The 16,551-nt window shown below is 37.8% G+C and overlaps 1 non-coding gene across 1 annotated transcript; it reads right to left on the reverse strand.

Moving 5' to 3' along the window:
- Window positions 1-610: 610 nt before the first annotated feature.
- TRNAE-CUC (transfer RNA glutamic acid (anticodon CUC)) lies at window positions 611-682 on the reverse strand. Its single transcript has one exon. It is a non-coding gene; the product is annotated as a tRNA-Glu (tRNA).
- Window positions 683-16,551: the final 15,869 nt, after the last annotated feature.

Below are 16,551 nucleotides of genomic sequence, written 5' to 3' on the forward strand. Positions count from 1 at the left end.
GGGAACTTCCTTAATCTGAAAAAAGGGAAACAACAAAAATCATACAACAGTGTCTTAAAAGAGGAAATGTTGGAAGCATTATCTCTAAAATTAGAAAAAGGCAGTGAGACAGACCCACAGTCACCATTTCCTATTCATAGTTTAAATCAGCAAAAAACAAGAAAAGTTAATGATTTGCTAAGGGCTTCCCTGGTGGCTCAGGCAGTAAAGAATCTTCCTGCAATGGGGGAGACCTGGGTTCGATCCCTGAGTTGGGAATTTTCCCAAGGAGGAGGGCATGGCAACCCACTCTAGTATTCTTGCCTGGAGAATCCCCATGGACAGAGGAGCCTGGCAGGCTACAGTCCATGGGGTCGCAAAGAGTCAGACATGACTGAGCAACTAAGCACAACCACAGCACAGAAGAATACATAAAACTGTCATTATTTTCATATGATTTGTCTCTATAAGACAAATCTTGAAGAACGTACAACTAGTTATTAGAGATACTAGGAGAGTTTTGTAAGTTTTTTGTAGTTTTTTATATTTATTTTTATCTGTTTATTTATTTGGCTACACTGGGCCTTCATAGATGAATGCAGGATCTTTAATTACAGCATGTGGATTCTAGTTCCCTGACCAGGCATTGAACCTAGGCCCCTGCATTGAGAGTGCAGAGTCTTAGCCACTGGACCACCAGGGAAGTCCTGGTATCATTTTTAAATTATAGTTAATTTACTATGTTATCTTAGTTTCAAGTGTACAACAAAGTAATTCGGTCATACGTTTACATGTATATATATACATATATATATATATGATTTTTCAGATTCTTTTCCATTATAAATTGTGACAAGGTATTGAGTAGGTCCTTGCTGATTACCTACTTTATATATAGTAGTTTGTATATGTTAACCCCAAACTGCTGATTTATCTCTCCCCCACTACCATTATCCCCTTTGTTAACCATGAGTTTGTTTTGTATGTCTGTGAGTCTATTTCTGTTTCATGAATAAGTTCATTTGGTATCAGTTTTTAGATTCCACCTATAAGTGGTAACATATATTTGTCTTTCTCTATCTGGCTTACTTCATTCAGTATGACAATCTCTAGGTCCATCCATGTTTCTATAAATGGCATTATTTCATTATTTATGGCTGAGTACTATTCTATTGTATATGTGTACCACATCTTCTTTATCCATTCTTCTTGTCAATGGACATTTAGGTGACTTCTGTGTCTTGGCTACTGTAAACAATGCTGCAATGAACATTGGGATATATGTATCTGAGTCATTTCCTAGGCAGGTTGATAAGTCTAGGGGTCCCCAAGGAGAGAGGGGTCTGGAATTCTCAAGGAGGAAGAAAGGACAAACTTTTTTTTTCTTTCCTCTACATTCCTTAGGATTATATAACAATAATGCATCCTGCCTGAGGATAGTCTCTGGAGTAAACCTTCTGGCTAATCCAGTTATCTTAAAATGTAAATTATGGGAGTAGGTCTGGTCTTTACAAGGATTATATAACAATAATGTATCCTGCCTGAAGACAGTCTCTGGATTCAACCTTCTGGCTAATCTTGTTATCTTAAAATGTAAATTATTAAAGTAGGTCTGGTGAGGTCTTTACAACCTCCAGACACTCTTTGGATTCATTGGAGAGTATATAACTCCATTGCTAACAAGCAACGAATGATATCTGGACTATGTAAGGAAGTAATAACCTCAATAATAAAGTAAAAAACAACCTAAATAAGGGGGTACTCTTTCTGTCCCCTTCCGATGTCTATGTCAGAAGCTTTCTCTATCTCCTTTATACTTTAATAAAAATTTATTACACAAAAGCTCTGAGCCATCAAGCCTCGTCTCTGGCCCCAGATTGAATTCTTCTCTTCCGGAGGCCAAGAATCCTGGCATCTTTTCAAGGTTCAGCAACAACCATTCATCTCTTTTTGAATTAGAGTTTTAATCTCTTCAGGATACATGCCCAGGAGTAGGATTGTTGGCTCATAGGATAACTCTATTTTTGGTTAAGTAAAATTGAGTGACACCTGATAGGATTCAATCAGAATACAGCATCATCTCTGTGATATTACTGTCAAAGGTGCATAATATATACCTAATCATGAAGAAAATAGAAAAATCCAAATCAGGGAACATTCTACACCATAACCATTCATTAATCTTCAAATACAGCAAGCTTATGAAAGTCAAGGAGAGACTGGGAAACTATTCCAGACAGAAAAAAAAATCTCAGGAAACCAATAATTCAGCACATGATACTGCACTGGGTCATTTTGCTCTAAAGAAAGATATTAGGAACCTGGAGAAATTTGAATTGGATCTGAGGATTAATGTATTAAAGATGATTCCCTAATTTTAATGGTACTTGTATAAAAGAATGCCCTTTGCTTTTATGAAAACACATTAAAGTATTGAGAGCTGGTAAAGCATCTTGTTGGCAACTTGATCTCAAATAGGTTAGAAAAAACATCTTTGTACTGTAATTTCAAGTTTCACGTGAGATTGAGATTGTTTCAAAATAAAAAGGAAAGGGAAAAAATAACTCCATGAACAGATTTAACAACTGATTAAGGAGTTAAGAAAAAATTAGTAATCCAGAAGAGAAGTTAGAAGAAATGATACAGAAAATTGTTAGTCATTCAGTCCTGTTTGACTCTTTGCAACACCATGGACTGACTGTAGCATGCCAGGCTCTTCTGTCCACGGAATTCTCCAAACAAGAATACTGGAGTGGGTTGCCATTCCCTTCTCCAGGGGATCTTCTAGACCCAAGGATCCAACCTGGGTCTCCTGCATTGCAGGCAGATTCTTTACCATTTGAGCCAAAGTGTCAGACAGAAGGGAAAGTAAGAGAATGGAGAACTCAATGAGAATGTCTAGCTCATGCTTAATTGGATGACAAGTGGAAAAGACACAGAATGCGACAATAAAGACATAATAATAGAGATCTACTAGAACTGATGACTATTCAATGAACAGATTCAGGAGGCCCCACAAACCTAAAATAGGACAAATAAATAAATAATTAACAAGAGTCATTACAGTGAAAATAAAGAGGTATCATCAAAAGATATTAGAAAGTTAAAAAGACAAACCACAGACTAGGGAAAATATATACAAAACATAAAACTTACAAAGGAATGATATCTGGACTATGTAAGGAAGTAATAACCTCAATAATAAAGTAAAAACAACCTAAATAAAAATATGCAAAATATTTTAACAGATAACTTATAAATGCAAATATAGAAATGAGAAACAAGCACATTAAAAAGCACAAAACATCCCTACCTTGGCACATTTGGTGGTTAGCCTCAATAGGGACCCATACTTCTCCAAAGCAGCTCCCACCTCACTACACTTGCTGAGCAGTCTCAGTCAGGTCCAGCGCCTCCTCTCTCAAATTGGCTACCATAATAGCAAACCTGGTGGGCAGCCACATTTGGGTTCAAAGAGGCTCTCATGCTACCGCACCCAGCGAATAGCCTCAAGAGTTATGGCACACTCCCAAAGCAACTCCCACCATGCCACACTTACTGGGTGAACTCAGCCAAGACTAGTGACCCCTAAGAGTGGCTTTCACTCTGTAACACCTGGAGGGCAGAGTCAGCTTGAATTGTGTACATCCAAAGTGGTTCCCACCCAGGGAGCCAGCCCAGCCAACCAGCACACCTGCACTGTTGTTGGCCAGGCCAGAAAGCCCTCCAAACAAGAGGCAGTAACACCCACAAGTCCATCCACAATAGTCATGGTTTAGTCTCACATCCAGCTGGCTTGGTTGTCAGCCCCACTCACAAATGCACCTGCAGCAACTGTGGGATTAGCACAATAGGAAGGTACATGCAGTCTACACAGGTGATATACTGGGAGAGCCTGGCTCTGGTGACCAGAAGAGACTGCTTTTCTGGACCACACAGGAAACATTCTACATAAGGCCACTCCTTCAAGGCTAAGATAAATAGATACACAGAAACCTTATACATGGAAACAGAGTTAGGCAAAATGAGGAGACAAAACAATATGTTCCAAATGAGAGCTAAAGACAAATGCTAAGAAAAGGAACTAAACAAAATGGACACAAGTCAGGAAGCAACAGTTAGAACTGGACATGGAAAAACAGATTGGTTCCAAATAGGAAAAGGAGCACGTCAAGGCTGTATATTGTCACCCTGCTTATTTAACTTACATGCAGAGTACATCATGAGAAACGCTGGGTTGGAAGAAGCACAAGCTGGAATCAAGATTGCCAGGAGAAATATCAATAACCTCAGATATGCAGATGACACCACCCTTATGGCAGAAAGTGAAGAGGAACTAAAAAGCCTCTTGATGAAAATGAACGAGGAGAGTGAAAAAGTTGGCTTAAAGCTCAACATTCATAAAACTAAGATCAAGGCATCTGGGCCCATCACTTCATGGCAAATAGGTGGGGAAACAGTGGAAACAGTGTCAGACTATTTTTTGGGCTCCAAAATCACTGCAGATAGTGATTGCAGCCATGAAATTAAAAGACGCTTACTCCTTGGAAGGAAAGTTATGACCAACCTAGATAGCATATTAAAAAACAGAGACATTACTTTGGCAACAAAGGTCCGTCTAGTCAAGGCTATGGTTTTTCCAGTGGTCATGTATGAATTAATAGCAAACTAAGTGACACAGAAGAACACATATGTGATCTATAAGATAGAATAGTAGAAAATTTTACCCAATCAGTAAAGCAAGAATAAAAACAAACTTTAAAAATTGAGAGCAGTTAACAGATCTTTAGGATAACGTGCAGCATACAACCATTCACATTATAGGGGTCCCAGAAAGAAAAGAGAGAGAAAGGAGGGTCAAAAGTACTGGATGAAATTATGGCTATAAACTTCCCAAACTTGAGGAATGAAACATATCCAGATACAGAAACACAGAGAACCCAAACAAGATGAACCCAAACAGACTCACCCAAAGATAAATCATAATAATGGCAAAAGTTACAGATAAAAAGAAATTATAAAGGCAGGAAAAGAAAAACAAGGTCATATACAAGGGAACCTCCATAAGACTATGTGCTGATTTTTCAGCAGAAAATTTTCAGGCCAGAAGGGAGTCACATGATATATTCAAAGTGATGAAAAGGAAAAAAAAAAAAAACACTGCAAACTAGGTTACTTTACCCAGCAAGAGTATTATTTAGAATTGGTGAGATAAAGAAATTCTCAAATGAGCAAAAACTAAAACAATTAAGCAATACTAAACCTACCCTAAATGAAATGTTAAAGGATCTTCTTTAAGTGGAAAAGATATTGTTATAACAAGAAGTAAAAATCCATAGGAAAGGAAAAATACCACCAAGAAAGACAAATATATAGTAAAATCTGAGGATCAACCACTTAAACTAGTACAAAGCTCGAAAAACAGAAAGTTGTCATTGTAACCATAACTAGAATAAACAATGGAGTGATAAACATGAAGATATAAAATAAGACATTGAAAACACAAGATGTGTATGAAGGAAGTAAAAAGTATAGATCTTTTAGAAAATATTTTAGCTTAAATGACTACCAATTTAAACCTAGATATAGCTATGGGTCAACATATATGAACTCTGTGGTAAGCACAAATAAAAAACTATAATAGAACACAAAATCTAAGAAGAAAAGAAAATGCTGCTGCTGCTGCTGCTGCTAAGTCGCTTCTGTCGTGTCCGACTCTGTGCAACCCCATAGACGGCAGCCCACCAGGCTCCCCCTACCCTAGGATTCTCAAAGCAAGAACACTGGAGTGGGTTGCTATTTCCTTCTCCAATGCATGAAAGTGAAAAGTGAAAGTGAAGTCGCTCATGTCCGACTCTTAGCGACGCCATGGACTGCAGCCCACCAGGCTCCTCCATCCATGGGATTTTGCAGGCAAGAGTACTGGGGTGGGTTGCCATTGCCTTCTCTGAAAATAAAATGAGCATGTTAATAAAAAAATAAATCATCAAACCACAAGGGAAAATAAAAAGAAGAAATGAACAGAGAAGATCTATAGATTCAATGCAATCCCTATCAAACTACCAATGGTATTTTTCACAGAACTAGAACAAAAAAATTCACAATTTGTATGGAAACACAAAAGACACCAAATAGCCAAAGAAATCTTGAGAAAGAAAAATGGAGCTGGAAGAATCAACTTACCTGACTTCAGACTATACTGCAAAGCTACAGTCATCAAGACTGTATGGTACTGGCCAAAAGCAGAAATGTAGACCAATGGAGCAAGATAGAAAGCCCAGAGATAAACCCATGCACATACGGGCACCTGGACAGATACATGTAAAAGAATAAAACTAGAATACTTCATAACACCATACCAAAAAAAATTCAAAATGGATTAAAGACGTAAATGTAAGGCCAGAAACTATAAAGCTTTTAGAAGAAAACATAGACAGGCAGTATACTTTTTGACATAAATGACAGCAAGATCCTCTTTGACCCACTTCCTAGAGTAATGGAAATTTAAAAAAATAAACAAACGGGGCTTACTTAAATGTAAAAGCTTTTGCACAGTGAAGGAAACTATAAACAAGGTGAAAAGACAACCCTCAGCATGGAAGAAAATAATAGCAAAGCAAACAACTGACAAGTGATTAAATCTCCAGAATATTCAAGCAGCTCATTCAGCTCAATACCAGAAAAACAAGCAACCCAGTTAAAAAGTGGGCAGAAGACCTAAACAGACATTTCTCCAACAAAGACATACAGATGGCTAATAAACACATGATGCTCAACATCACTCATTATTGGGGAAAAGAAAATCAAAAGTACAATAAGGTTTCACCTCACATGGGTCAGAATGACCATCATCAAAAAATCTACAAACAATAAATACTAGAGAGAGAGTAGGGGGGAAAGGGAAACCTCTTGCACTGTTGGTGGGAATGCAAATTGATATAGCCACTATGGAGAACAGTATGGAGATTCCTTTAAAAACTAGGAATAAACCAGTCATATGACCCAAAAATCCCAGTACTGGGCATATACCCTGAGAAAACCACAATTGAAAAAGACACATACTCCCCAATGTTCATTGCAGTACTATTTATTATCAATAATACAATAGCTAGGACATGGAAGCAACCTACATGTCTATGAATGTATAAAGAAGTTGTGATACATATACACAGTGGAATATTACTCAGTCATAATTGGGAACACATTCGACTCAGTTCTTATAAGGTAGGTGAACCTAGAGCCTATTATATAGAATGAAGTAAGTCAAAAAGAGAAAGACAAGTATCGCCTGTTAACACATATACATGAAATCTAGAAAGATGGTACTGATCGACAGGGCAGCCGTGGGGACACAGACATTGAGAACAGACTTGTGGACACAAAGGGGGAAGGAGAGGGTGGGACAAATTGAGAGAGTTTCACTGAAGCATATACATAATAATATGTTAAATTAGATAGCCAGTGGAAATTTACTCTATGACACAGGGAGCTCAAATCCGGTACTCTGTGACAACCGGAAGGGTGGGAAGGGTTGGGAGGTGGGAGGGAGGGTCCAAGAGGGAGGAGGCATACATATACCTATGACTGATTCATGTTGATATAAGGTAGAAACCAACACAATATTGTAAAGCAATTATCCTTCAACTAAAAATAGATAAATTGAAAAAAAAAATGACTGCAAGATAAAAGGTGAATATACATACTAACAAGCAGGGGTGGAATGTGAAATTTAAAAAATACTATGTACAATAGCACTTTCAACTAAAAATATTGAAGTATAAGTCTAAAAACTGTGTATAAATTTTGCTGAAAATTGTATAACATTGATGAAAGAAATCAAAGATATAAATAAATAGATATGTACTGTATATTCAGGTGTTGGAAACCTCAATATTGTTAAAGTGTCAGCCCTTCCCAAATTGATTAATATAGATTAACTGCAATTCCAATCAAAATTCCAGCAGATTTTATAGATATAAACAAGCTGTTATTATACCAAAACCAAAATGAAACAAAGCCATTCTTTAATATCATTAAATATACCATCAGTATTCAAATTATCCAGATTGTCTCAAATGTGGTTTTGGTTTAACTTTTTTTAACTGTTTGTCTTTTTGGATCAAGGTCCAAATAAAATTTGTACTCTTCAATTGATTTTCATCCTTGCAATTTATTGTCAAAACTTCCCCCTTGCAATATATTTGCAAAGTCAAAACTGGAGAGGAAATGTTGACCCTTTGAAGATATTCCACAAACATGGTTGTACTTTAGTTTCTCACAGTTTGTATTTTGTTCACTGCATCCCCATGGTGTCACAGAATATGTCCCTTTGTCTTCTGTATTTCTTGTAAACTAATAGTTTGATGTAGAGCAGGGATTGACAAACTACAACCTGAAAGCAAAATTCAGCCTTCTCCTGTATTGCCATTGAGTTGAGAATGTTTTCTACTTGGTATATTCTGAATATTTGTGTCCACCCCCAATTTCAAGTATTGAAACCTTAATTCCAAAGATGATCAGATTAGCTGTTGGGCCCTTTGGCAGGTGATTAGTTCATGAGAGTAAAGCCCTCATGTATGATTCAGTGTTCTTAGAAAAGAGAACCCACAGAGCTCCCTGGTCCCTTCCAATATATGAGGACATAGTGAGAAGGAACCAGCTTTCAACCAGAAAGAAGACTTTACCAGACACTGCAACCATGTTGATGCACAGATCTTGGACTTCAAGACTTCAGAACTGTGAGAAATAAATTCCTGTTGTTTATAAGCTATCCAGTCTACTGTATTTTGTTAAAGCAGTCCAAATGCACTGACACTACATTTTTAAAAGACTAGGAAAAAGAACAACAAAACTTTTATTATTTTTGAATATGCAATAGAGATAACAGGTATCTGTCCTCTTACAGAAAATAGTTCTCAACGTCTAGTTCAAAGGAGTGGTTTTCTGACAGTTTAAAATATGTTTGTACACAGTTATTGTTCTAATGAGGTTTTCGATCATTTATATTTTCCTAAGAATTTGTCCAACTCCTTGATGTTTTCAAACTTGCTACATAGATTCATACATAGTACTCTTATGTAATTTTAATTTTTTTTTTCATTATTACTCTTGGCCTAAATTTTAATTCCACCTTTACCAGTAACAAAATTTCTGGGCAATTGGGGCAAGTCACTTACCTTGTTTGAGTCTCATTTTCTTATAAAATGGAAATAATAATTAAACCTTACTTAACAGACTTTTTGTGAGAATCTGATGCAATGTATGTAAAATTGGTTTGTAAATAGTAGGACTCATGCAGATGAGGAGAAGGAAATGGCAACCCACTCCAGTGTTCTTGCCTGGATAATCCCAGGGATGGAGGAGCCTGGTAGGCTGCCGTCTATGGGGGTCACATAGAGTTGGACATGACTGAAGCGACTTAGCAGCAGCAGCCCCAGCAGCATGCAGATGATAGTTATTTTTTAATTTGCTAGGTTGTTTTAATATCAGGTCATTTTATTTTTGTGGACGTTTCCTTCTAATAATGACTTTTCTTGAGTTAAGGGATTGGACCTTGTACACAAGTGATGGTGATAGTCTTAGTAAAGACAACTGGGATGAGCAGAGGCAGAGAATGTTATTACACATGTTCACAATGGGTAGACACGGTGGTGAAAATTTGTAGTTCTCTTTTGATTGGTATCATGTTCTCAGTCAAGTCGAAGGCAAAGTCATCATCTGAAATTTAGGACTGAAAATGAAATGTCAAGTCTTGAGGAGAAAGGTCTGATCTACGTGATGGGTGGGTGACTGGACATGTGAAATATGTGTGATCACCAGGCAGCATTAAGGGTCCATAAAGCTTTGAAGCCATTTCAAGTGCGACCAGAAAGCACAATTAGGCTTTACTTTAATCATAATTAGCCTACTGTGCCAGTGTTGGGCTTAACTAGGATTGGACTTTTGCAAGTAAGAATGACAAAGCAACCTTTTCATGGATCACTGCCTTGTCATAGTGAAGGGGCTTGTATAATTCAATGAAGTTATGGGCCATGCTATGCAAATGCTGTCCATGATGGACAGGTCATAGTGAAGAGTTCTGACAAAATGTGGTCCATTGGAGAAGGAAATGACAACCCACTCCAGTTTTCTTGGGTGGAGAACACCATGGACAGTGCAAAAAGGCAAAAATATATGAAGCCAGAAGGTGAGCCCTTCCCCCCTAGGTCTGAAGGTGTCCAATATGCTACTGGGAAGAGCAGAAGGTGATTAATAATAACTCCAGAAAGAATGAAGCAGCTGGGCCAAAGCAGAAATGGCGCTCAACTGTGGATGTGTCTGTTGCTAAAGTAAAGTCCAATGCTGTAAAAAACAATATTGCATAGGAACCTGGAATGCTTGGTCCATGAATCAAGGTAAATTGGATGTGGTCAAGCAAGAGATGTCAAGATTGAACATTAATCTAAATTAAACCCCTTATGATTATACAGTGGAGGTGATGAATAGATTCAAGGGACTTGATCTGGTAGACAGACTGCCTGAAGAACTATGGACTAGAGATTTGTAACATTGTATAGGAGGCAGTGATCAAAACCACACCAAAGAAAAAGAAATGCAAGTAGGCAAAGCGGTTATCTGAGGAGGCTTTACAAATAGCTGAGGAAAGAAGAGAAGCAAAAGGTTAGAGAGAAAGGGAAAGATATACCCAACTGAATGTAGAGGTCCAGAGAAGAGCAAGGAGAGATAAGAAGGCCTTCTTAAGTGAACAATGCAAAGAAATGGAAGGAAACAATAAAATGGAAAAGACAAGAGATCTCTTCAAGAAAATTGGAGATATCAAGGGGACATTTCATGCAAGGCTGGGCATGATAAAGGACAGAAACAATAAGGATCTAACACAGGCAGAAGAGATTAAGAAGAGGTGGCAAGAATACACAGAACTATACAAGAAAGACTTAATGAACCAGATAACCATGATGGTGTGATTACTCACCTACAGTTGGACCTCCTGGAGTATGAAGTCAAGTGGGCCTTAGGAAGCATTAGTTTGAACAAAGCTAGTGGAGGGGACAGAATTCCAGTTGAGCTATTGAAAAATCCTAAAAGATGATGCTGTGAAAGTGCTGCACTCAATATGCCAGCAAATTTGGAAAACACAACAGTGGCCACAGGAATAGAAAAGGTCAATTTTCATTCCAATACCAAAGATGAGCAATGCCAAATAATGTTCAAACTACCATACAACTGTGCTCATTTTACATGCTATCAAGGTTATGCTCAAAAACCTTCAAGCTAGGCTTCAAAAATACGTGAACATAGTACTTCCAGATGGACAAGCTGAGTTTTGAAGAGGCGGGGGAACCAGACAGAAATAAATTTGATAACATTCATTTGATCATGGAGAAAGCAAGGGAGTTCCAAAAAAAACATCTACTTCTGTTTCATTGACTACACTAAAGCCTTTGACTGTGTGGATCACAACAAACTGTGGAAAATTCTTAAAGAGATGGGAGTACTAGACCACCTTACCTGTCTTCTGAGAAACCTGTATGCAGGTCGATAAGCAACAGTTAGAACCAGACATGGAACAACTGACTGGTTCAAAATTGGGAAAAGAGTATGACAAGGCTATATATTGTCACCCTGCTGATTTAACATATATGCAGAGTATATTATGCAAAATGCTAATATATGGCTGAATAAAAATGGATGAACCACAAGCTGAATTCAACATTGCTGGGAGAAATAACAACAATATCAGATATAGAGGTGACACCACTCTAATGACCGAAAGTGAAGAGGAACTAAATAGCCTCCTAATGAGTGAGAAAGAAGAGAGTGAAAAAGCCGGCTTGAGATACAACATTAAAAAAAAACTAAGATCATGGCATCTGGTCCAATCACTTCATGGCAAATAGAAGGGGAAAAAAGAGGAAGCAGTGAAAGGTTTTCTTTTCTTGGGCTCCAAAATTACTGTGGACAATGACTGCAGCCATGAGATTAAAAGACAATTGCCCCTTGGAAGGAAAGCTAAGACAAACTTAGACACTGTACAAAGAACAGCGATATCACTTTATCGACAAAGGTCTGTTAGTCAAAACTATGGTTTTTGCAGTAGTCATGTGCCCATATGAGAGAAATTCAAGACTCTGCTTCAAACACACAGGCTTTGATTCAAGGTTTCAAAAATCTCATGAAACAGATCACCAGCCCAGGTTGGGTGCATGAGACAAGTGCTCGGGCCTGGTGCACTAGGAAGACCCAGAGGGATCAGGTGGAGAGGGAGGTGGGAGGGGGGACCGGGATGGGGAATACATGTAAATCCATGGCTAATTCATTTCAATGTATGACAAAAACCACTGCAATGATGTAAAGTAATTAGCCTCCAACTAATAAAAATAAATGAAAATAAATAAATAAATAAATAAAAAATCTCAGGAAAATTTTTTTTTTAGACTGATCTCTCGGTCAATTTTCTTGGGCTCCAAAATTACTGCATATGGTGACTGCAGCCATGAAATCAAAAGATGCTTGCTTCTTGGAAGGAAAGCTATGACAAACCTAGACAGTTTATTAAAAGCAAAGACATTTTGCTGACAAATGTCCATATAGTCAAAGCTATGGTTTTTCCAGTAGTCATGTGTGGATGTGAGAATTGGACAATAGAGAAGGCTGAGTGCTGAATAATTGATGCTTTTGAACTGTGATGCTGGAGAAGATTCTTGAGAGTCCCTTGGACAGGAAGATCAAACAAGTCAATTTTAAAGGAAATAAGCCTTCAGTATTAATTTTTTTAATTTTTATTTTAATTGGAGGCTAATTACAATATTGTATTTGTCTTGCCATACATTGACATGAATCTGCCATGGGTGTAAATGTGTTCCCCATCCTGACCCTCCCTCCCACTTTCCTCCCCAGCCCATCTCTCAGGGTTATCCAAGTGCACCAGCCCTGAGCACCCTGCCTCATGCATCGTACCTGGACTGGCGATCTATTTCACATATGATAATATACATGTTTCAGTGCTATTAAATCATCTCACCCTCACCTTCTCCCACAGAGTCCAAAAGTCTGTCCTTTACATCTGTGTCTCTTTTGCTGTCTCACATATAGGATCATCGTTATCATCTTTATAAATTTCACATATGTGTGTTAATATACTGTATTGGTGCTTTTCTTTCTGACTTACTTCGCTCTGTATAATAGGCTTCAGTTTCATCCACCTCATCAGAACTGATTCAAATACATTCTTTTTAATAGCTGAGTAATATTCCACTGTGTATATGTACCACAACGTTCCCATCCATTCGTCTGCTGATGGACATCTAGGTTGCTTCCATGTCCTGGCTATTGTAAACAGTGCAGCAATAAACATTGGGGTACATGTGTCTCTTTCAATTCTGTGTATGCCCAGCAGTGGGATTGCTGGGTCGTATGACAGTTATATTTCCAGGTTTTTAAGGAATCTCCACACTGTTCTCCAGAGTGGCTGTACTAATTTGCATTCCCACCAACAGTGTAAGAGGGTTCCTTTTTCTCCACACCCTCTCCAGCATTTATTATTTGTAGACTTTTGGATAACAGCCATTCTGACTAGTGAGAGATGGTAACACATTGTGATTTTGATTTGCATTTCTCTGACAATAAGTGAACGTGAGCATTTTTCCATATGTTTGCTAGCCATTTGTATGTCTTCTTTGGAGAAATGTCTGTTTAGTTCTTTGGCCTATTTTTTAATTGGGTCGCTTATTTTTCTGTAACTGAGCTGCATGAGTTGCTTGTATATTATTGAGATTAATCCTTTGTCAGTTGCTTTGTTTGCTATTATTTTCTCCCATTCTGAAGGCTGTCTTTTCACCTTGCTTATAGTTTCCTTCGTTGTACAAAAACTTTTAAATTTAATTAGGTCCCATTTGTATATTTTTGCTTTTATTTCCAATATTCTGGGAGGTGGATCATAGAGGATCCTGCTGTGATTTACATCAGAGTGGTTTGCCTATGTTCTCCTCTAGGAGTTTTATAGTTTCTGGTCTTACATTTAGATCTTTAATCCATTTTGAGTTTATTTTTCTGTATGCTGTTAGAAAGTGTTCTAGTTTCATTCTTTTACAAGTGGTTGACCAGTTTTCCCAGCACCACTTGTTAAAGAGATTGTCTTTTCTCCATTGTATATTCTTACCTCCTTTGTCAAAGATAAGGTGTCCATAAGTACGTGGATTTATCTCTGGGATTTCTATTTTGTTCCATTGATCTATGTTTCTGTCTTTGTGCCAGTACCATACTATCTTGATGACTGTTGCTATGTAGGATAGCCTGAAGTCAGGTAGGTTGATTCCTCCAGGTCCCTTCTTCTTTCTAAGATTGCTTTGGCTATTCGAGGTTTTTTGTAATTCCATACAAATTGTGAAATTATTTGTTCTAGTTTTTTGAAAAATACCATTGGTAGCTTGCTAGGGATTGCATTGAATCTATAGATTCCTTTCAGTAATATACTCATTTTCAGTATATTGATTCTTACAATCCATGAACATGGTATATTTCTCCATCTATTTGAGTCATTTTTCATTTCCTTCATCAGTATTTTATAGTTTTCTATGTATAGGTCTCCCTGTTCAGCCCCCACTTGCTGGTGACAGATACGAGTGTCTAGACTTCTTCTCCTCTGGGAGTTGTAGTTAGACCCATAATCTGTGGGTTTTATTTATTTATTTATCCCTCCCAGCTATGTTGCCCTCTGAAATTCCAAAACTCCCCACAGACCCGCCAGCAAGAGGGCCTCCTGGCGTTTGAAAACTTCTAAGACTCCCTCCCCGGGACGGGTCTCCATCCCTAACTCTTTTGTCTCTCTTTTTATCTTTTATATTTTGTCCTACCTCCTTTCGAAGACAATGGGCTGCCTTTCTGGGTGCCTGGTGTCCTCCGCCAGCCTTCAGAAGTTGTTTTGTGGTATTTGCTCAGCGTTCAAATGACCTTTTGATGAATCTGTGGGGAAGAAAGTGGTCTCCCCATCCTATTCCTCCGCCATCTTCCTGAATCCCCCCTCAGTATTCATTTTGAAGGACTGTTACTGAAGCTGAAGCTACAATAATACTTTGGCCAGCTGATGCTATATGCCCACTCATTGGAAAAGGCCCTAATGCTGGGAAAGATTTCAATCTTTCAATCTTTCAAGCAGAAGATGGGATGGTTAGTTAGCACCACCAAATCAATTCACATGAGTTTAAGCAAACTCTGGGAGATAGTGGAGGACCGAGGAGCCTGGTGAGCTACAATTCGTGGGGTTGCAAAGAGTCAGACATGACTTAGTGACTGAACAACAACAGCAATGTTAAAGTAAAAGTGGGGCAAGTGAGTTGAGAGTGTTGCAAAGGAGTGGCTAGCAATTATCAATGTAATTTAAACTGAATAAGGAGGGAAGGGAGGACATCAGTTGGATGAAGGCCAGTCAGTAAAATATTGGTAGATCAATGAATTTTATGTCCCAAGAGGATCAAAACATAGAAGTGAGGTGGTCTTGTTTCTTTCTGAGCTTTAATTTCTTACTCATTTCATATATATTAAAGAAGTGAGGTTTTACAATAATTCATACACAAACAGGTAGAAAATAATTTGGAGAGCTGGACTAAATTTACACACAAGTAACTCAGATATTAGTTAATCATGTACTCATCCTAAGGGACAACAAAGTATAGGAAATTTAGTGCCCTCTGCCCACCTTTGTTATGTCCTCTCACACTGTTCTCTTTTCCCAACCTTATTGATAGAGGAAACTTACTTTAAAATAATTCCTATATGGTGCTTTTCATATTGTAGATTACTTAGAGTAAGAGGAGAGGTGCTATTTTTTGTTCCTCAGTGTATCCCTTTCTATCCTTCCTCATTTCCTCATTCACAATCTTCCTTTCTAAAATGAGATGTTAGGGAAATGCGGGAAGAAATGCAGAGACCTACAGGCACATTTTGTTCCGATGTAATTTTAATGACAATCTAATTGCATAGATTTTGTTTTCTTTTCAAAAGTGCACTTTTCAGATGAATTTATTCAGAGCAAACATTGACTAGATATCATATTTGTTTAGTTCTTTTTGTCAACTGAGCCAAAATAATTCTTCTACAGCAGCCCCATATTCTCCCATTTCCTAGTTACAAAAGAGGAGGTATTGCTGCTAAAAAGCAAGATAGTAAAGTGCCAGAAAAAGAGGCAGAAGTAAAAAAAGAAGGAGGTAAGGAAAGGAGCACCTCCCCTTGGCTAGCCAAATACTAACATTCACCATTTAGTTTATCTGAGTTCCATTTCACACCTCAGTCTCCCTTGGCCATTTGACCTGACTTTGCTGACAGAATAGTTTTATGTCCCCCTTCAACTGTGTGAGCCCAAAGCCTCCCATCTCAATATCCCATTTATAGGACTTTTTATCTCCAATGCTTCAGTGGCAGTGTAGGTAGATTTTCTCTTACTTGAAAACAACAGAACAAATAAAGGACACAACTTTGTATTTTATATATTTATATATTCTGATTCTTTATAGCAAATCTGTATTTCTGTTATAAGTATTAGTAGCTAACATTTAACTGTAGTCCTCACAACTCTAT

This window comes from Odocoileus virginianus, chromosome X, assembly GCF_023699985.2.
Source record: "Odocoileus virginianus isolate 20LAN1187 ecotype Illinois chromosome X, Ovbor_1.2, whole genome shotgun sequence".
NCBI lineage: Eukaryota > Metazoa > Chordata > Mammalia > Artiodactyla > Cervidae > Odocoileus > Odocoileus virginianus.